Genomic DNA, 23,648 nt, shown 5'->3' on the forward strand with positions numbered 1-23,648 from the left:
TCCGGTGAAACAGGAAGCGAACAAAAAAATGAATACGTCAATCAATTCTAATTTATGTCATATACTAACATACCAAATCTCGATTTTTTATCTGAAAAAATAAAAAGTGAGCCAAAGGGATGAGCAATTTTTGAGACGCACCCGGTATATTAAATTTTAAAATAAAATTTTAAATTTTACTTTCTTGTCATTATAATAAGACAGAAAAAGGGGACATTAAAAATAACAGATATATACTGTAAAGTTTTTTTCGTTTTACCGCGTAACATAATACACCAATCAATATTCCCCGTCTTCAGACAGCCAATATTTATCGTCTTATCCATATTTTCGTTTCGAAACTGCGAGTCCTTCGAGCCGACAACACACCATTACCTTTTCCTGCATTATTTCCCAAATAATGACCGGTCTCGAGCCCTTGCTAATATCGGACTTGGCGACTTGGCGGGGTATTCCATCAAACCTTTAAATACTTAAAACGATGGCTTGAAAAATGAACGCCCAGATACCAGGACTGATCAAATATTACATTTATAAAAACAACAATAATTATAACTAATACAAAGCTGCTTTCAGTATAGACACTTTATGAAATGATCATGGATCACCTGACCGATCCCTTTCGAACAAACACAGGCGTTAGGCAGGGATGCGTCTCTTCTATATATATAAACGGGATTTGGTTTAAGTATTTAATACTGATTTCCAACTACAGCCTATTGCTGCCTTCCCGTTACCCTACGCCACACATTTCGATTTAGAGCGTCATCAGCTTCTAGGTTACGAGCTTCCATTGCTTCCGTAACCGTTCCGTTCCAGGATTTTCTAGGTCTACCTCTCTTTCTTCTGCCCTGGGGAGCCCATTGAAAAACTCTTTTTGGCCACCTGTTCTCCGGCATACGCAGAACATGTCCAAACCATTTTAAGCTGGATTTTTCGATTCGATCCAGTACTGTCTCCTCCGATGCATTCATGATACGCCTGACCTCGATGTTTGTCTTTTTTCCATCCTAGATATACCTGCACTTCTTCTAAGGTAGTCCATTTCAACAACTTGGATTTTGCGCTTCGCGTCTGCACTCAGAGTCCACAGCTCTGAACCATAGCAAAGAACTGACTCCACCAATGTTCTTCCAAGTCTCTTTTTAGTTGTTGCAGATAAGTTTCGGTCCCACCAGAGGCTGTTAAGACATCCAATAACTTGTTTGCTCTTCTGAATTCGGGTTTGTATTTTTTTTTGCCCAAACCCTCGTTGTTGATAGTAGCACCCAGGTATTTAAATTTGTCTACTTGTTGAATCTGGACGTTATCATTAATGAAGACTTCAAAACAAGCGTTGGAATTGACAGCTAAGTATTCGGTCTTCTTTAGACTAACCTGAAGTCCCCATTTGTTGTATACTTGATAAAGCCTCTTAGTCATGAACTCTAGATCGTATGAGTCCTGCGCAATCACGACCTGATCGTCTGCAAAGCTCAGGGTAAATAGTGTGTTGTCCCCAATGGGTATTCCCATACCTTGATATTTCGTCTTCCATTCCCTAAGGGCTAATTCGACGTAAGCGTTGAAGATCAGAGGAGATAAGCTGCATCCTTGTCGCAACCCTTTTGTGGTGTTAATTGGATTAGATAGCCTGTGTCCTATCTTAACGTACGATTCATTTTCTTTATATAGCTATTTTATTATCTTAAGCAAAGGTCTATCTACTTCTAAGATATTCAATACTTCCCATATCTTGCTGCGGGGAATAGAGTCGTACGCTTTCTCCAAATCAATAAATGCTAGATGGACTTCTTGATCTACTGCTATCTTTTTTTCCATCACCTGCTGCAGGACAAAAAGGTTATCTGTGAAAGATTTCCCCGGTGTGAATCCGCTTTGGTCTTCCGAGATTTGTCACCAATACTGTCCCTGAGCCTACCCTGTAGCACCTTTCCAAAAAGTCTGCTGACCGAACTGTTAATGCTCTATAACAAGTGGGGTCGTTACGATTTCCCTTTTTAAAGATGGACACTATGTGAGCCACTCGCCATTCTCGGGGTAGTTTACTTTGCAGGCAGCACTGGTTAAATAGCTCTGCCAGATGCCAGCGCAGTCTTTGGGTTCCACACTTTAACAATTCGGCTACAATATTACCAGTACCTGGTGACCGTCCATTTTTCATTCTTTTGAGACTTTGATGTACTTCTCTTTCGCTTATCATTAAAGTGCCTGCAAGGTTGTTCTCATCTTCTACTGCTTGGAATTCTGGTCGGTTTTCTGTCAGTAATTCTGCATAGTAGTTGCGCCATTTTTCTATATCTATTCTATTCAAGAGCTTGTCCGTTTGATTGGTTTTCATTTGTCGGAATGTTCTCCATACCTCAGTACTCCGTGCGCCCCCTATTAGGCTTTCCACTTGCTGGCACCTTCTTTCCTTTGGATGCGTCTCTTCTATTTAATATATTCATGGCAGCGCTCTCCATTATAGTGGATAGCAAACTGCAGGAGAGAGGTTTGGGCATTAGATACTGAAACGACGACGGTCTGTTCAACATAAAAAGACTCAGGGCAAAAACCCGTACAAAATTCATCACAGAACTTCAATACGCGATGACTGTGCTCTAGTTGCAAATATACGTTACAGTAATTGCAAGAAATGTTGAACAAAACATTACATACAAAAAAAAACTATTTTATTTTGTAGATTTTCTTACAGTGACGAAATACCCATAGGACTTCTTTGGAGAGATGAATCCGCCATAGAAATATAGACATTTTCGATATAAGCGAGTTGCTTTATTTTTTTAAAGCTTATTAACTTTGCGATTGGACCTCGTACATCGCCAGCATACGCCGAATCGGGCGTTTCGACCATGTGAAACCCGCAGAATGTCGGTGAATACTTAATCAATTTAATAATTTAATTAATACTTAGCCGGTTTCCAGAGTTTATTCTTGTTTTTGATGTAGGTCTGCTATTTGTGCGAGGACGAGGGGATAGGAGGGGTGGGAAGACAGGGGGGAGCGTAGACCGACGACGGACACGCGTTGGTTATTCTCCCGCGCGGACCCGATCTATTATTGAGAAAATTGGATTTATGATTAATTTAGACAATTCGGAAATTAATCACGTTCGAGGAACGATTTATCGTATATTGAATCTTTTATTTGTTAAACTCTAACCGTATATATGTGTTTCAATATTTAATTAAATTTATAGGCTTATTTCCACTTGAATTTAAATTATGTTTATTTAAAGTGTCATATATATGTAGAAGCGTCAATATTTAGTTTAATAAAAAAATTAATTATGTTTTTTATTTGATTTTAAATTATAATTAAAGAAAATTACACAAAGTAGTTTAAATACTTACCGCGACCTTATAGATCTATTGTGCCACCCTTACTTGAGCTATAACTCATCATAGATACAGTGTTGACAAAAAAAGCTTTGACAAAAGCCAGTATCTGAGACGGTTTTACAGAGATTAGTTCTCCGATGTCAGTCGTACCAAAGTTTATGGCGCGAATGATTGTCGTCCCGGCGCACTCAGTATGGTGTTCCGGTGTTTCCCCATTTTTCTCACAGAATATGCATTCGCCCTTATTTCTTAGCTTTAATCTACTGACGTGTTCATTGAGGAGAGTTTATTTTACATCTAATCACAGTATAAGTGTAAAAAAGGTGTTATAAATGTTTATATGATAGAGCAAAAATAATATGCTTAGACGACAATCCATTAAAAAGAGACAAGCAACAAAAAAAATACATTAATATGTATAAAATTATAGGGGTGAACCACTTTTGAGACGCATCTTGTATTGTGTTCTATTTGGTTGATTTTTTTTAAGTTTTCATTTTGTTTTAAGTTAAAAAGTCCCCATCTCTCTATTATACGAGGAAAAACAAAATATTGTCATTTTTCTGAGAGTATGAAACACCCTGGGCACATAGCAAGGCTAAACGATGACCGATGGAAGGCCGGCCTCTAACCAGATGGCATAGCTCAAGATAGGGAGCTATGGAAGCAAATGAGGGAGGCCTACGTCCAGCAGTGGACTTTAGTGGCTGGTTGATGATGATGATGATAAAACACCCTGTGGAATGGTTTAACAAAGTAATGAATTAAAAAAACCACTTCTCATGGAACATCTATTTTCGATAGTTTGTGTTTTAATTCATCTTTAATATCGTTTTTTGCTGGAGTTACTTTCATTTAATTTAATTAATAAATAAAATTTTAATTAAAAGTATGTTTTTGGTCCTAATCAACATATCTATGAAATATTGGTTATTGTTGCTGTAATGTCACTGTCATTTAAAAGAAGAAAATATTATTGTGTCTATACATAGACAAATAAATAAAAAGAGACTGACAAATCTCATGGTAAAGAGTGGGACCGCGTTTCCGTAGCGCAACTCAGAATAACAATTTTGAAACCAATTGGCAGGACCATGGCAGGACCATGGCAGGACCATGGCAGGACCATGGCAGGACGTACGTCTTTATTGCTATCTTTCTTTATTATGTGTGCTTCATATAAAAAAGAAAGAGATAGGTATAAAACGTATCGTAAGACATTATCGCACATTCTGGCTGGCGGAAAATTTAAATTTTCACTTATACTGATTTATTCCCTATACCACGTAAAGGGAACGTGGTGTAGGGAATAAATCAGTTTAAGTGAAAATTTTCAGTTTCTTTCAGAACGAAAGAGTACTACTAGGTATTATAAGGGAAATTATACAAAAAGCAAAAATTGTACTGTTTTATAAACATATTTATTTATACATAAAAATAAATAATTTTTTTATAATATATTAACAAAAAATAACAGTGTTTATTCCACCCACCTACCTATTTTAAATGCAGAAGAACTGACTGAAGTAGAAAACGATCAGCCAATTTTTTTAAAGGGTATTAAAAACTCAATCTCTGCCTAATTGCAATAACAAAGTGAAGATCCAAGCAAAGAAGACTTTACTAGAATCATGACCCTAAACCATTTTCAAGTCCAGTTTTAATCCTAAAACAAAAGTAAAATAGGTATATTAATTAAGTTTCTATCTGGTTACTATAAACCAGCTATAAACTACCCAAAAAAATGAAAAAAATGAAATGTATTTGTTATGTTAAGAGAGGTTCGAAATATTTTTGACACTACTACCTACTTCTACTTTTTTCTTAATAAGTTGATAAATATAACATACTTACTTTTATTTTACCGGGTGTCTTTAACATATCTATCAGAGAAAGGGGGTACCAATACATATAAAAAATAGATGATACTGGCTCCTGCAGCAAATAAAATAACAAATAGTATAACCTAAAATTATAAGTAACAAAATATAAATACCTATCTGAAACATAGGAGAAAAGAAAAATTAACAAACATGACGAATTCTCATGATGATGTCATGATGTTGTTATCTTGGTTGTCATCATAAAATGTTGTCATGACGACGACGACGAAAGGCGATTGTTCTAATTTCTATTTAGAAATTACGTTTTATATGGCTGCTTCTTTCTCTCTTGTTATATTAGAATGAGATAGTGGGCCCAATAGACGCAATGCGCAGATCAACATAAAATAGAACCAAATTTTGCGTTCTGAGTTGCGCTACGGGAACGTTGTCCCTCTCTTTGCCATTTAATTTGCCAGTCTCTTTTTATTTGTTTGTCTATGTGTGTATATTTGTTGACAGTTACTCTAACAGATATGACTTTAAGTCTAGAATTTAACCTCGTGCCTCTACCATTTTCAATTAATAAAGCAGCAATAGCCCATTCAATTTTTGGACTTAATACTATCTCTGCCAGCATAACTGCTGACAAAAAATAATAAAAAATATAACTTCTCATTTATTATAATGTTTTTCTTATTTTTTTTCCTTGGCCTTTTAACATTTAAACATCCCAAAGAAAAAAACTAAAATGACACAGTTTCTTCACATTTCCATATTGACGCTTATCGTGCCACACCGTTGAACCGTAAAACGGATTCAAATATTATGTCAAAACGGGCGAAATGTCAACGGCAAGTTTATCGAAAAGCGACACTGGGTGACAAATAGAGCGTTCCCAGTTTATTTTTCCCGCGGAAAAAAACGACGTAAAAAAGCTGAAAATGTCACGAGGGGCGTGACAAGAATTCATCGACTTTGAGCAAAATGTTAATACAACCATGTTTGTAAATAACAATTTAAAAGGGTGGGTTTACTCTACTGAGAATTTCCTCATCGAAATTATACAGGCTGTCCTAATATTCCATGTATTTATTAAATAAAAACAAGTTAATTGAACATAATTTACATCTACGGTAATCGCAAAACATTTTCCGATGCACGTCACCAATGCAATCATATCGAAATTAACACTAAAGCCTATAAACCTGACTAAATGAAATTTTGGCAACAATGTTTAAATTTGTTGTATAATTTAAGATACCGAGCAGCTTTTCATTTTACTTTATAGAGCAAATGATTGTAACAGATATTTTATTTAGATTAAAGCTGCAAAAATTAGTTTAAAGAGATTTTTATTAACGCCATGTTGGTCATATTGCTCCGCGATCAGCAACGTTGTCGCTTATTATTTGACAATTATCATAATGCCAGTCATTATTTTGTATAATATCGTATTATTGTTGAATCTTTAGGAGTAATTCCCGTTTTTTGCCGATTTTTATAGTCTTTCTTTAAGAGTTGTACTTTTTTAAGCACAAATAGTTCTTTTAACTAAATTTTCGAATTTTTGTACTGCATTTCTTGAAATTGTGTGTCGAAAATATGTCAAAGCATTAAAATGTTAATAAATAAATTTATTACTAAAATATTAATTATTAAATTAAAATATATATATATATATATATATATATATATATATATATATATATATATATATATATATATATATATATATATATATATATATATATATATATATATACCTATATATACAATGAAATTATTTCTTTGTTTTAATGAAATCTGTTCATTGTACCAATGAATGTGTTCTTCAAATTAATGAACACTGTTCTTTGATTTAATGAACTTAAAGTTCATAGAGTTAATAAATTACGTTTCATTGTGCCAATGAAATCGTTCATCGGCTCAAAATTAATGATTTAATTCATTATATTAATGAACTTTTTTATTGTATTTATATCGACTTTTGGTTCAGTGTATTTCTTAAAATACAAGTTATGTTCAAATCACTCACACAATCTTTATAAATTATGACGAAATACTTATAAAATACGACATTACATATCTTTTTTAATAAGCTCCTTTCTCAAAACCGTCTAAAACATTCCTGGTGATAAAAAATAACGACCCAGCATGTTCCAGTTGCTTTCCACATCAACACTTCGTTGTCATTGGCTCCTAATGAACACTGCACCGCTTAAAAACGCTTATTTATTTCAAGTGTTAACAACTATAAATATAACGTATACATGCCTGTCGTTGTGAATGAAAGTGTTAACATAAATTTCGAAGCTAGAACCGATGTCGATTAAGTGGTGGCGGAGTGTCGTCTTGACACAACCAACACATATCCAACTGTATCTATTTTTATCGTTAAAAAAAGTCTTAAATATTTCCTTTTAGAGAATGGAAGTACTTAAGTACGATATATGACTCGATATTTTAATGTGTAGAATAGTTAAGATTATAGTAAAAAGCATTTTTTTTATTTCATCAGATAATATGAGAGTTTTTGGAGAGTAATTTAAATAGAAAGGGAGGTCTGTAGGCACTGTTCATATCAATTTTTTAAGCAGTTTTTTTAGATACTTGTTTAATTCAAAAATGTCAGTTAAGATTAAAACAACCATCTTTGGTGAGAGCTTTTTTGTGTAATTGTGTGTTATAGGCACTGTTACATACACTATAATAATATCTAAATTATGTTTCACAATGACATATCCCTCAAATAAAATTAGTCCCTCTCTTTGAAAAAAATCTTAAAATAAAAATATTTTTTATTTATTAACTCTTTCTCACCTATTACGGTTAGAAAACGTTAATTTAAGAATTCTAAAGGCAATTTGACTCCCTTTTTAGGTTATGTTATATTTTAAAAAAATTGCCGAAAATGAAAAAATCGGTTTTTATCTTTTCCTCACCCCGTATGTACTTTTTTGATAAACTGCATATACTAAAAAGATTAACTAATCAATTTGTATAGATCCACGCCCAAAAATCTTTCAAATCGGAATAAGTGAAAAAAATCGATTTTTATGGGGAATTTTTTTGGAAATTTTGCTTTTTTCAACTTTTTTTTAGGATACCTACCAAACTCTTCAATTCTAAGAAACGATTTATGCACTGTCGGTGGAGACAACGGATGGCGCCCCCTCGTGGCTTATTTTTCGTTTCTTGGATTTTCATAAGTACTCTTAGAAATATATATCGGAAACGGTAAGTAACTAAACGATCAGTGAAGCCTCTATGAATAGAGCTAGTGGAGTCCTATAATAGCTCCATTTAAACTGTGTTCTGAAAATTTCCAATTCCAAAAATTAAATTCGAAAATAATTGAGCTACCTAAGTAGGACTAAATTAATTTGCTGAACTTTTCTCATTAAAAATTACTTCATACCTGAACAAACCCATTAATCGTCGCTCTCAAATTCGCATAAAACAATTCTTCTCTGATAACGACCGGCTTTCAAAATAAGTTTTAATCCGACTTATTTCCTACTACTAATAGAAAAGCACCAAAAAAAAACAAGCGAAAGTAGCGGAGCTATTCAGGAGACTCATTGTCTTTTCTCTGGAATCTTTGCAGGAAAATTATCAGCTCTAAAATTTAATTATACTTTGTCGACGCAGACACAACATTTTAGAAAGCTTCGCAAGGCACTAATATTTTTGTGAAGAATAGTCAGATAATTTCAAAAATAAAACTAGTATATCTAAAATTAAATTTTTACTAATAATACCACAAGAGATATTAGAAAAAAATAGATTAAAAAAATATACTATTTGATGCCAGTTTTTAGTTGTTATTTAGTTCCTTTTGGGTTTCCATTAGGATGCTCCCCGGATCGCCAGACCACATGTTTTCAAAAGTTAAAGCCGAACTTGAAATATATTTAGGGGGCTTTTAGAGGTTGAGGATCGACTGCCAGCCGAGTATCTGCGTTTTGTCACCATTAGGAACTGGAGTGAAACAGGTTCAATGTATTTTAGCATTAGAAAACGGTAGATAATAGTATAGTCTTTTATTTGGAGTAAAAATGACACTCTTTGTGGCGAGGCTGTATGTCCGACATACAGGCGAGCCACAAAAAGTCATTTTTACTCCGAATAGAACAAGCTAATTTTTTTAAACGCCACAAATAGGTTTTAGTTAATTAAATGAGAAAAAGTTGCACATTACTCGTTACTAGTACCTTGTAGAATTTAATTTAACCAAACTTATTATTTAACAGTTAATTTACTAAATTGATTACTAGGATTCTTGGGATGAAGGTTTCTTTGTGAAGAACTAAAATACTGTTTTAATTGTCGACGTTTCACTTTTTATTCAAAGCTTTTTTAAGACACTTGAAACAAAAGTCTGTTATAGATGCCCGGTGGCGTAGAGGTACAGGCTCTTGTCTACCAATCTCAAGGTAGTGGGTTCGAATCCTACACCCGGCATTTCATCAGCCGACTATTTTTATTAAAATAAAAATAGTTTGGGTACCTAGGTCGACTCAGCCTTAAATAAGTACTTGGGATTCACAATCCTGAGGTAATAATAGGCGGTTGAAGCGTAGTGCTAGCTACATTACCTTCCTTGTATACCGAACGGCTCTAGCATGGCAAGCTGTACCTTGCTACTCCCAAGGCGTCAAACGCTATACAGGGTTGTTCACCACATACGACACGGAGTATTGTAGCTAAACGATGAGATTTTTACAAATTGTAAGTTTTGGGTTCGATGAAGGACTATTAGAGGTACAATTTAAAAATAATTTTACAAGATACAGAGTGTCCCAAATAAGTAAAAAATATCAAAGTTGTATTTTTTTAAATGGAACACCCTATATATAATTACAATTTTAGTTTCTACGATTAAAATAAAGGTAAATTTGATTAAGATTTATTATACTTAAACCTTACCGTTTTTGAAATATTTTCAATTTTGTGAAATTGCAGTAAAAATTTAAAAGCTTCATTTCTCCAAGGGTATCAATGTTTTTAATACTAAATATTTAATGAAGTTTATTTATTGATCAGTTATTATGTTGCAATAATAAAAATAATACTACCTTATACAGAGTGTCTAAAAATTTATTTTAAATAATTATTAGCTTCAAACGGCAATAATTTCTTTAATTTAAATAGAACGCCCTGTATATTTTAGGAGAATCAGATGCACAATTAAATTGTCTATCAAATTGTATTATACCATTTTTTACCTATCCCTTCAAGTTTTCGTAGAAAATGCATTTTCTTATAATTTAGACCTCATTTATCAATATATCCATGGAATATTGACATTTTAGATTGTTTTTAAAGCAACAAATGTACAAAATGTACAGACTAGTAATATTATCGTTTTTAGCAAAACGATAATATTACTAGCCCATTTGTATGCAAAAAGAAAACTATTTAAATCTTTATAAAAGAGTATACCATTAATTAAATATAACACCATTATTTCCGCCCATATACTAATTAATTACATACTTAATTGTGTTCGTTAATAAATTATGATAAATAAATGTGTATTTGAGTCAGAAATCAATATAATAATAAGTTATCAAATTAAAGTCTCTGTTGTTATAAATAAGCATTTATTAAAAAATGAAATATCATTTTTAAGGTGTTACTTTTTATCACACCGTCTAATGCCCATACAAAATTCAGTTTTTTAGTATTTGGAGCAATTATTATTAATCAGCGCAAACAGTCAGTTAATGTAGTTTGAATACTGGAATCATATTAATTGGTCCTCTTTAAGAAATATTTAAACAGTTTTTTTTATTTTTTAATGAAATAAACGAATTATATCGACAATATTAGTATCTGTACTCTTTAAAAATTTGGTACATCTTTAAAAATAATCTAAAATGTCAATAGTCCATGGGTATATTGATAAATAAGTTCTAAATTACAAGGAAATGCATTTTCTACGGAAACTTAAAGAGATAGGTAAAAAATGGTATAATATAATTTGATAGACAATTAAATTGTGCATCTGATTCTCGTAAAATATACAGGGTGTTCCATTTAAATTAAACAAGTTATTGCCGTTTGAAGCTAATAATTATTTAAAATAAATTTTTAGTCACTCTGTATAAGGCAGTATTATTTTTATTATTGCAACACAATAACTGATCAGTAAATAAACTTCAGTAAATATTTAGTATTAAAAACTTTGATACCCTTGGAGAAATGAAGCTTTAAAATTTTTACTGCAATTTCACAAAATTGAAAATATTTCAAAAACGGTAAGGTTTAAGTATAATAAACCTTAATCAAATCTACCTTTATGTTAATCGTAGAAACTAAAAATGTAATAATATACAGGGTGTTCCATTTACAAAAATACAACTTTGATATTTTTTATTTATTTGGGACACTCTGTATCTTGTAAAAATATTTTTAAATTGTAGCTCTAATAGTCCTTCAACGAATCCCAAACTTACAATTTGTAAAAATCTCATCGTTCAGCTGCAATACTCCGTGTCGTATGTGGTGAACAACCCTGTATACGGGAGCTACTATATTATTATTATACATGTACCTAGGCACTATGTTAAATGTACCGTAAATTCAATAATTAGACTTCAATAAATTATACAGGGTCCGGCAATAGAGCGTCGGGCATCTGTAACCATATTAAAAAAGTTAGGAATTTGGCTGGTCTCCTTTTTGCTGCCAGGGCTAATCTGGACGGGGCCTACTTTCTTTACGTGGAATCCGAACCGCGGTCCTCGGCCATATCATGGTCAATAGCCTACCGACTTGGCAAGTGTATAAATCGACTCTTACTCACGAGATATCCGATCTCATCCGGCCTCGAACCGGTGCGAATGAGCAGTGTGTGTCAATAGATTTTACACTTTTGCCTTGGACAACAGCACGATACAGAGTTTCAAAGCGGTCACCCGGCCATCAACTAGTATCGCCTTACGTCGCTTAACTTCGGGTGTTCTAATGGGAACCGGTGTTTCGACGTAGCTGGGTTTCGACGTAGCCCGATATATCTATGATACTGTATATAAATAAAAAGTAAAATTAAGGGAAGTTAAACATAATAGGCTTTATAAAATAATTTTTAGAAAATTATGGAAATTGTTTATCTCTAGATAGTTCTTAATAATTTTACATAACATGTTTAATATTATCGATAGTATCTCATGCAAATCAGCACACGTTTAACATAGAAAATGAGTTTTGCCAGTAAATAAAACACTACGCGCGGCCGTTTCCGATTCCCAATTGATTGTGCTACACGAGAGTAAAAACAATAAAATGCATGCGGTTCCCGTTAGCCGTAATAGAATAATAAATACGATCTTATCACGCGAGCCCCGATGGAAATTCAAATCTCTATTTTCTTTACAAGAAACGGCACTATCGACATCTAGGAACATGACTAATAATTTTAAAACAATCTCCGTAGGTACACGTATATATTAACGCTTTTCCCACATATATACTATCGGCAGAGAGAATCACTGTATTTTATTTAACGGAGATATCGGTCGTTATGATTATTTAAATTACGGAAATAACTATTTTGCTAGGTGAGAATCTCGGATAAATTTTATAGAGGGTGTACAAATATTCCGTAGACATAGAACTACCACGTATTTGTAGAATCAAAATAGGTTCATTGGACATAATTTGCCTCTATACAAAACTGCTTCGTTTGTTCGCCTAGAAGGGTATCAAACTTTAAAAAAATAAGCACATTTTTTCAGATATTTTAACAACCGTTATTCCGATTTGAATGAGATTTTCGTGTATTGCTAAGTGCTTTAAAATTTGGCTTTCAAAAAAATCCAGAAAAAGTTATTGGGTCAAAACTACCCCCCGCCCCTAAATGAATTTTATTATAAATGTTTTCCAACTCCACCAGTGACAGATTTTCTTTTCGTAAAATAGTGCCTTTAGTACTTCTACATTTTGTGACTTTTGTAAAAAACGCCACATCGCATAGTTTTTAAGATTTTTTTTTGAGAATTTATTTTTCCAAAGACCTACAAGATATATAAGGAGTTTCAATATTCCGTGGACATGGGACAACTGCGTATTTTTTTAATTAAACAAAAATCCGCTGGTCGAATATATTTTATTCGTAAACTCTAGTGCAGAACTAGGTTCTTCTGATGTAAGATTATATATCTTCATTCCCGAGAATCTATAATCTTTGTCAGAAAATATGCTGTTTTATATCTTTTATGAAACAGCTGTATGTTGATCAAGATAACTTCTGCCTTCTCCAATTTATCTTCTAGTTCTTTCCAAATTTCTAACCACATTTCAATTTGAAGTACTTTACACTTTGACGTTTAGAATTTTAGAATTTAGAATGAGTGGGAGGGGGATTAATCACTTCGACCTTACAGATCCATTGTGTCCCCCTTTCTTGAATCATAACTCATCATACAGTCCCAGGGCTTTGACAAAAGCCAGTATCTGGGACGGTTTTATAGAGGGTAGTTCTCCATCTCCAATACCAGACGTACCAAAATTCATGGCACGAATGGTTGTCGTCTCGGCGCACTCAGTGATGAGGTGTACTGGTGTTTCCCCATCTTCCCCACAGAATCTGCATTCGTCGTTTCTTCTTAGTTTCAATCTACTGAGGTGTTCATTGAGGAGACAGTGTCCTGTTAAAAACCCCGTGACAATCCGAAGATTGTTCTTACTCAGACCCAGGAAGATCTGTGATTTTTCTTGATCATAAGCCCTCAGAAACTTCTTCGAGTGTCTTAGACCATTGCAAGATTTCCATTCCAGGTTGCGGATGGAATCTTCCAAGTTCTTGAGTTCCGCCTTGAGTTGGTTACCACTTGGAAAGCAGAACGGTTCTGGTCCAGTTAGTGGAGTGTTCGCTCCTTTCCTAGCTAGATTATTTGCTTTTTCATTGCCTTCTATCCCTTGGTGAGCAGGCACCCAGTGTAGGAGGACTTTGTTTTCTTTGCCTAATTTATTCAGCTTCTCTATGCATTCTTTGACCAATTTCGAATTGATTGATACTGAGTTGATCGCCTTTAACGCTGCTTGACTATCAGACAAGATGGCTATTTCTTGTTTCCGATAGTTCCTATCTAAGATAAGTTTTCTGCCTGTAGGATACTAGGGTAAGTGCCCATTGGTTCGGAGTAATTAGCTCTCGGCCCAAACACTCCGATCCCTGTTCCCGTATTGGTTTTGGAAGCATCAGTATACCAAGTTATGGTATGGTCTTTTAACTGCTGGGCAAGCGTTTCGCTCTTCCAATCCTTCTTATTGCTCAATACTACATTGACATGTTTGACACTTTGACGTTAGATAATAATTACTACCTGATAACAATTACTTAATAAGGTAAAACCGAAAACCTCCAAACTTTCTGTATGATTATTTTTAATAATTAAATTGTTATTGTTTTTAATTTTTACGTACGTTATGTTTATTTATGTTATGTTCTTTAAAACCAAAGGAAGCGATTGCCGTAGAATACTAACATCTACAGATGCATGAGCAATACATTTATTTTTATTAGGTTGTATTAAAAAAGCCTCTTTTATTTTTCTTTTAGAGGCTATCGCTTCTTTCATTATAATTTTGGCGTTGTTAAAATATATTCTATACTAATTTTTATAGTTTATTGTTATTTCAAATATATTTTTTATACGATGAATACCATGCCTTCCTCTATTTAATTTCCGATCTAGACATAGAAAAAAAAAACACAAAGCAAAAACTGGAATCCCTTAAACGCATTTTTATCCAGACCGAGTCGGCATCGTCTATAGGTCTGGAACGAGCAGTCACTCGTCCATGCCATCCAGTTTCCACAGCTACCGGCAGAAGAAAAGTCGTCTCGATCGCCTTGTCACATGCAGAAAAGCTGGATTTTCCGACGTTTTTCCGACGACTTAAAGTATTTTGTTCGACGACAGTGGCGGAGGGTGGGGAGCAGAACAAGTGGCCGTAGCGAAGAGACGAACGGCAGCAGATTTAAATCCACTTTAGGGATTAAGTAAGGGAGGTTGTTTTAAATACCCTCGGTATGACGGACGGGCTAGGAAAAAAGAGAGGTGGGTTAAAGGATTTTTGGTCCTTCTTACGTGTCTGGGAAAGTGTGGGAAATATTTTGTTAGAAGCCCTTCAGCTTTGAACTAGAAAAATAAACAAATTTTGGTAAGATTTTTTGTGTCAAAGAAAGTTTAACATTTTTGACTCAAAAAGGCTTCGTCAGCTCAGAAAGGCCTTACAAAAGAACCATCAGTTATTTTTACTTCTGCTACTTAGTTAAGAGAGACTAAAAAATATTTCATCAAGATATGGATAAAAATTAGTATCTATACTTATGTATTTAATATTAAAAAGGACTGTAATTCCTTTTCTAATTTAGTTTTTTAAAATTGGGCCAATAAGATCAGTCTTAGTGGTTCTAATGGCCGTATATAACCAAATACAAAAAAAATATTAAATTCTGATACCTAAATGAGCTTAGGTACCCTTTTAAAATAAAATAATAACGTTTTTAAAAACAATGAAACAAAACACATCTATATCACACTGAATAACTAAACTAAGTAACTAAGTCCATTTGTTTTCAAAGAAAACATGGAATAAAGAGGGGCTCCCCGAAAAAGTTTTCTTTGGAAATAAATCACAAGAGTGTCATAAAAATAAATGACGTGACCGTGACGTGACAATGTCAGAAAAATTTGCTCACATCCCTAGTAACACGATAACTCAAAAACCGCTAAACCGATTTTAACCAAATTTGGCACAAAAATACTGTGGCACCCGAGAATCTGGCCGTTAGTTTTTGGTAGGAGGGAGGGTTGGTAAGGGGGTATGGGAGGGGATTAAAAATTTAAAAAAATTGTAGCTCCAAAATTACAGTAGCTAGCGAAACGCGGTTTTCAATTTAAGATTAGGAATAATATTTGCAACAAAATTGAGATAAAAAAATTGCTTTTTATTAACATATTTTAGTATGGTCGGCTATACGTGCCTCCCGGTGCCAATTTTTTTTATCGGCAGAATACGATGCCAAATTTTCCGGAATACAGTTCGGACCACCCTGTATATTTTTTAATTCAACCTACATACTATTTTGTGAAGTAGTGTGCTTAGACGTTATGATCTTTTTTATCAAAGTGAGACAAAAATTCTGTACAAGAACACATATAAAGTGCGCGTTTTCATGCAGAAAAATAATTTATCGATTAATAAAATATTTTTTGAACTGAAATAATTGGCCGAAAGATTATAATACCGATCGATTTAAGTCAATCGCTTGACGATCCTCTACGCCACAGATTAAAATGCACCAACAACGAGCAATTAGTACCGGTTGCGGTTTAATTAGTGGCAATTTTAGATTTAAATACGGAGCGAAACGTCACCTGGAGCAGATTAAAAGCGCAGGGACACCGATAGTAAAAAAGATAAATGACATTTCCATATTTTTTCTTCGTTTTCGTCGTGGGCAAAATGCGCAAGATTAAATTTAAATTCCTCCGGACGGAATAAAAAATGACCGGTAAACGCTTCACTTTGCTAGATTTATTAATATAAATGCTGGGCGATTTGCAATTAAATCGACGGCAATTTGATTTTTACGATGCGAAAAGGGCGTTTAACAAGTGACATCTGCCATGCAGAAAGGCGTTATCGTGATTGTATTACCTGTCATCTAACTATCTTACGAATATCTTACATCCACACAGTACATGCCTTGAAAATTAGAATTAATATAGAATATGCAGAGCTGCAACAAGTCAGTTTTAAAAAGACTTACGTCATTTCTAAAATCAAAGTGATTTAGATATTAAGTCAAATTCAACATAAAGTTCAAATTTATTTAATTAATTAATTAATTAATTTATTTATGGTATGGCTATACATGCAAGACTTGGTATCTGGCAATAGTTATTTTCGAACCAGGAGTATAGGTGCGCATCGGCCATTTCTCTCCATAATCATTTTAATCAAGAATTCCATATTCTAGATTTAAAAAGATATCCACTTGAGTATATACAGGTACTCAAATTAAAATTAATAACATTAAACTAAGTATTTTCTGTTTTTCGCGTAGACCTTGAATATATTCCACATTTTTTGCCAAATTTCAAGTTATTTCTTTACCGACTGTCTGGCAAAAATAATCTCCAGCATTTTCTATACATTTCCAACTGTTCGTGACGATACATAATAAACTTTCTGCGAGCAAATACGCCGAAAGTCTAAATTAAATAACGCCGTACGTCGGACAAAAACAACCTCCGAACAAAATAGAATTGTTCGCGTCCGCGTATTTAAATCGGAATTACCGATGATGATGGCTAATTAATGCGACACGAAACGTCGAAAGCCCCGCTCCAAAGGCCTAATTAAAGCAAAGAGTGCGAAGCGCCGACCATAATAATAAAAGAGGCATTAAATTTATTGTCTCTCTGTGTCGCTGGCGCTGGTCGAATTCATTATTCATATTCGTTTTGCGGATCGGTCACGTACTGTTAAATCGCCTTCGGCTACTTTGGCAGATGGAATTGAAGGGGTTGTTGTATTTGGGAGAAATTAGTTCAAGGACTTTTTGAGGGTTGACTGAGATATTACCAAACATAGAAATAATAAAAACGTTATGCCACCGTGCAAAAATCCTATGCAGTGACGAAGCTTTCTATAAGGGTGAACTAAAAAATATAACAATTGATTTGCTTCAGAGGGATTATTATGAGAAGATCCTTGGTAATATTATATCAAATTATGAGACAGACTCATTGGATCGCCAACCTGGAGAAGATACTCTCTCTGGAACGGAGGAAGAAATGACAGAACATATTTATATCAGTGCTTGGCAAATGTGCGGGTTTTGTGTTTAGGCAATGATAAGCCATTGGCAAAGAGCTATTATGGAGGTTTGAGTCTCCAATTTATTATACTTTTTGAAAATGATAGTCCTGTAGAATTTAACCTAGAGATCAGCAGAAGAGGATCATAATAGCTACAATTTTGTTTTATCAAAATCTTTGTTTGGTCTTGGTTAGAGACGAATCTTAAGATTCTTTTCATGTAATGAGTGTGTTGACAAATCTCATTTTAAAGAAGATAAACATACAGAATTAGTGGGATAGTCGTACAATATAATGCAATGGAGAAAGATTGTAAACACAGTTAACAACGACAACCAAAAAGTAAAGAGGTAACAAAGCAATGAGGAATCGCCTTGTGTAACCAACTTCTGATGTGTGTTAAATACTCGTCAGCGAGTAATGGTAGTAGTAGTACTAGTTTTGACAAATTTACTAATATAATAAGTATTACAAACTAGTCCTAATTAAGGAATAATATAGTACTTACTACTGTATGCATGTAATTTTTAATATATATTACATTTATTTATCGTATAAAGCTACTACACATTTAAAATTGCAAACATTACAATTATTATGAATGCGAATTTCATATAAAAATATACTTAGCGCCAAAAGTAACATTTCAACATTTCGGTAGCTTTTTTTATATGGCGGCAAATATTTACATACATATTAAATAATATATGGGCGCCAAGATATTCTAAAATATTTTCTTAAGTAGCATCTGCCGACTGTATATTTATGTCAATTTAAAATAAATATTTGCTGGCCGACACGCTTTAGATTATGTTCGACATGATAAATTATAAATCGTTTTTTTATATAATGAACATTAAATGCTTGGTTTTAACCCCAAAATGGGGTAAGTTATTCATACTTTTTTTTTATTTATCTTTTCATTAAAAATGTCAATTGAATCAATAAATTTAATTAAACATATATGACCAATAGGTAAATATTTGACAGACAATCGACTTGTTGTACAGATTTTAGATTTTGCATATGTTTAGATTATCACTTTGGATTATCAAAACATAATATTCTTTCAATAAAATTCTTCTTATTTTTAAAATACTATCCATTCATGAAAGCCCGTTTATGCTAAAACCCAAGCACCTCAAGCCAAAGCAAATCCTCGCGGCGTATTGACTTACCTCGAAAGCCTCGCAAAAGTGGAAAAAGCAAAAAATAATGACCATTAAAGTTTTGAAAAATCCTTAATTGGCGATTCGATATCTGCCTTGAGCGGGCGAGGAACGAGTTTTCCACGTCGAACATTGGAGGAAAAGCCGGAAAATTTTGCGATGCGAATTTTTATTGCCGCCCCGAATGGAAAATTGCCATCGGCGAAGTTTCGCGATTTAAATTGGTTGTTTATTGACTGACTGCGGGAAGGAGAAGAAGTAGATACGCGGTGATGGAAGTTCAAAGAGTTCGGGAAAAAGTGGAGAAAAGTAGAATAAACCGGAGTGCTGATGAAGTTTTAAAGTTATCGGTTTACCGGAAGGAAAAAAACTGGCTAAATTATGAGTTTTCCAAGAAAAAATAAGACTTTAGATTGAGAATTAGTCAAATTTTAAGTACCTATATTTGATACCAATTGAACTTTTAGTTACGTAATCGAGGGCGGGATTTTTAAATTCATTGTTGCCAACCTATTGCCATATACATAAAGTTAACCTACCTATTGGCATATTACCAAGAAATTATGTTTTTAACTAAAAAAAATCTAAATTTTCAAAAATTTTTGTTCACAAAAAAAATATCATAATCGTGTTTCTGAGGTCGAAATATACATAAATTAATAATAAAAAATAAAAAAAAAAAAAAAAATATAAAAAATAAAAAAAAAATTAAAAAAAAATTAAAAAATAAAAAGAAATAAAAATAAAAAAAAAATAAAAAAAATATTAAAAAAAATAAAAAAAACAAAATATTTGCACTTATTTAAGACTCACCCTGTATAGTTGTAACCAGTAATCAGAAAGAAATATTAGAGCCTGATCCTATTTCAAATAGTTCCAAATTCTAAATAACGAAATATTTCTGGTTTCCCAGCCAGCGGAGACAGAGAAAAAATCCCTTTTAATTATCTTCTAAATTTATGTCGTTCAGTGGTTCGAGATTAATTAAAACAGGGTTAAACATGATGTTAATTAAAAAATAATGAGTCGCTTGCCGTTGTCTGACATTCCGCGGCGTGGAAAAATCTCAAAAAAATCCATCAAAAAAAGAAGACAGTCGGGAACGAAGGGTAAAAGACCACCACCAGCGGAATAATTTTATCTCTCTTATTTATCTACCCTTCTTCCTTATTTCTACCTTTTTTTGAAATTCTTTCGGAGCACAAAGGGGAAAAAGATCGGTTATTTATGGAACATTTTGTAAATAGGCCATGAAATAATGTATGTTTGTGTGAAACGGTGAAAGGCTCATTTATTTGTCTGAAAGCGGTTTTGCCATATGTTGGTGAAGATGAGTATTGCTTATATTTTCCTTTGTTGTTTATGTATATCTTGAAATCAATTATTAGATGACAATGAATTCCTCTTCTATTTTACAGAAAACTGTTAAGAAAATCAAATTCTAAGAATCTATAAAATTTGATATTAATTAGTTTATATTTTTATCCACTGGCTGGCTAATAGTATATTATTTTATTAGGAGTAAAAATTATTCTTTTTGTAGCAAGACTGTACGTTGACTGTAAAGTTTCAAATAAAGTCATACTATATTTACAAATTCATTTACCCACTTTTGGTAAACTCTGTCTCAAATAATTTCTGAAAAATAAAATGAATTTTTTTAAAAGGTCCGACTAAATTTATATCTCCGAAACTAAAGTTTCAAAAAAAGTCATATTATATCTACAAATTCATTTACCCATCAGTAGATATAAAAAACATTTTTGGTAAACTCTGTTTCAAATAGTTTCTGAAAAATATTCTTTTTTAAAGGTCCGATTAAATTTATATTTCCGAAAGTAAAGTTTCAAATAAAGTCATATTATATCTACAAATTCATTTACCCACTAGTAGATATAAAAAACATTTTTAGTAAACTCTGTCTCAAATAGTTTCTGAAAAATAAAATTAATTTATTTAAAAGGTCCGATTAAATTTATATCTCCGAAACTAAAATTTCAAATAAAGTCATACTATATCTACAAATTCATTTACCCATCAGTAGATATAAAAACATTTTTGGTAAACTCTGTTTGAAATAGTTTCTAAAAAATAAAATTAATTTTTTTAAAAAGTCCGATTAAATTTATATCTCCGAAACTAAAGTTTCAAATAAAGTCATGCTATATCTACAAATTCATTTATCCACTAGTAGATATAAAAAACATATTTGGTAAACTCTGTCTCAAATAGTTTCTGAAAAATAAAATTAATTTTTTTAAAAGGTCCAATTAAATTTATATCTCCGAAACTAAAGTTTCAAAAAAAGTCATATTATATCTACAAATTCATTTACCCACTAGTAGATATAAAAACATTTTTGGTAAACTCTGTTTCAAATAGTTTCTGAAAAATATTCTTTTTTAAAGGTCCGATTAAATTTTAAATGGAAAGTTTCAAATAAAGTCATATTATATCTACAAATTCATTTACCCACTAGTAGATATAAAAAACATTTTTAGTAAACTCTGTCTCAAATAGTTTCTGAAAAATAAAATTAATTTTTTTAAAAGGTCCGATTAAATTTATATCTCCGAAACTAAAATTTCAAATAAAGTCATACTATATTTACAAATTCATTTACCCATCAGTAGATATAAAAAACATTTTTGGTAAACTCTGTCTGAAATAGTTTCTGAAAAATAAAATTAATTTTTTTAAAAGGTCCGATTAAATTTATATCTCCGAAACTAAAGTTTCAAATAAAGTCATACTATATCTACAAATTCATTTACCCACTAGCAGATATAAAAAACATTTTTGGTAAACTCTCTCCCAAATAGTTATTTTTACTCCACAAAAAGTCATTTTTACTCCGAATAGCAACATGTTATTTTTTTATTCAAATGTTCACAAATAATTTTTTAAACACTTTTAACGTCCCAAATAATATAAAAAGATTTAAAAGTAATACCTTGTAAGTAATTACATATCGAGAAACTATGGTTACGCTTGTTGAATTTGACACTACTTTATGTCAGTTTAATAACAGGTATTTTTTCGTATTTTTATGCTTAGGCATAAAGTGTATAATAAAAATAATTATTGATTTTTTAAAATATTTATACCCGAACCAGAGAGAGGGAAATTTGACGAATATCGGAGATGATGAGTGTATTCCGTGTTACATAATAGTATTTAGACTACCGTTTAAGACGCGTGTAGGTTATTTTTGTTTGTGAGTTTTGTTATTGCAACAAAGAGTATTAAAAGGTAAAGTAAATGTTTCCTCCTTGTGTTCATATAGGGGTTGTGCTGCATACATGTGGCCTCACACATACTATTATTATAGTACTATATTACTTGAAAATGGTGACAAAAGCCTGCTGTATACTTTTATGAATATTCAAAAATCGAATGCAGTAATAAACTGCAATCTTTGCTAAGTAGTTAGGCGTAAACTAAACAAATAAAATGTGAACTTTAAACAGTTTGTGTGAAATTTCTTGTTATAGGATTTGGCGCGATGCGATGTGAGGCAGATGCCGCAGCCAGGTATCAAGACGATGAAAAGGCAGATAAAAGGATTAAGCGAAAAGTGGTGAATGGAATTCGAAACCGTAGAAAATGGACTAGAGTAAACATGCACGTGTTCGCTGCTGAATGAGATTTCACGTAACTATAATAAGGTACGAACAATATTTTTTAATTTTAAAACTTTTTATTTAGTTAACAAATTCTAATCGTTGTTATTGTTTGTCTGATACGTTTTAGATATCTATTTTATTAATAAAACATAACTTATTAGCAAATTTTTACAAAAAATTGGGCAAATATAGTCCTATATCCGCATTGTTGAAAAAAGATATAATTTTTCTTTCAAATGTCATAAAAGCATTAATTTTTGCGACGTGATTGACAATATACGTAAATAAGTCATTTTGACGCCTATAGGCAAAAAAGTGAAGCACTTTTACGCTTAAGCAATATTTAAAATATTATAGCATTTTAAATATTGCGATGTAGGCCGCGCCATAAGGAAATACTCTGTGTAAGATAATGTGACTTTTTCTACACAGATTTATTTTGTTCTGTTTTGTTTAAAAGGATATACCGCAATTTTTTATTACATGTTTAAATTCTCTGTAAAATTTTATGACTTTTGATATCAAACCTTTATACCTAACATTAACCGTTTTTGAGAAAAAAAAAATTAAAATTTTTGGAGGAAAAAAACTGCAAATATACAAAATGTACAGACTAGTAATATTATCGTTTTTAGCAAAACGATAATATTACTAGCCCATTTGTATGCAAAAAGAAAACTATTTAAATGTTTATAAAAGAGTATACCATTAATTAAATATAACACCATTATTTCCGCCCATATACTAATTAATTACATACTTAATTGTGTTCGTTGATAAATTATTATAAATAAATGTGGATTTGAGTCAGAAATCAATATAATAATAAGTTATCAAATTA

This window comes from Sitophilus oryzae, unplaced genomic scaffold, assembly GCF_002938485.1.
Source record: "Sitophilus oryzae breed Bouriz unplaced genomic scaffold, Soryzae_2.0 scaffold_172_pilon_pilon, whole genome shotgun sequence".
In the NCBI taxonomy this organism is placed as follows: Eukaryota; Metazoa; Arthropoda; class Insecta; order Coleoptera; family Curculionidae; genus Sitophilus; species Sitophilus oryzae.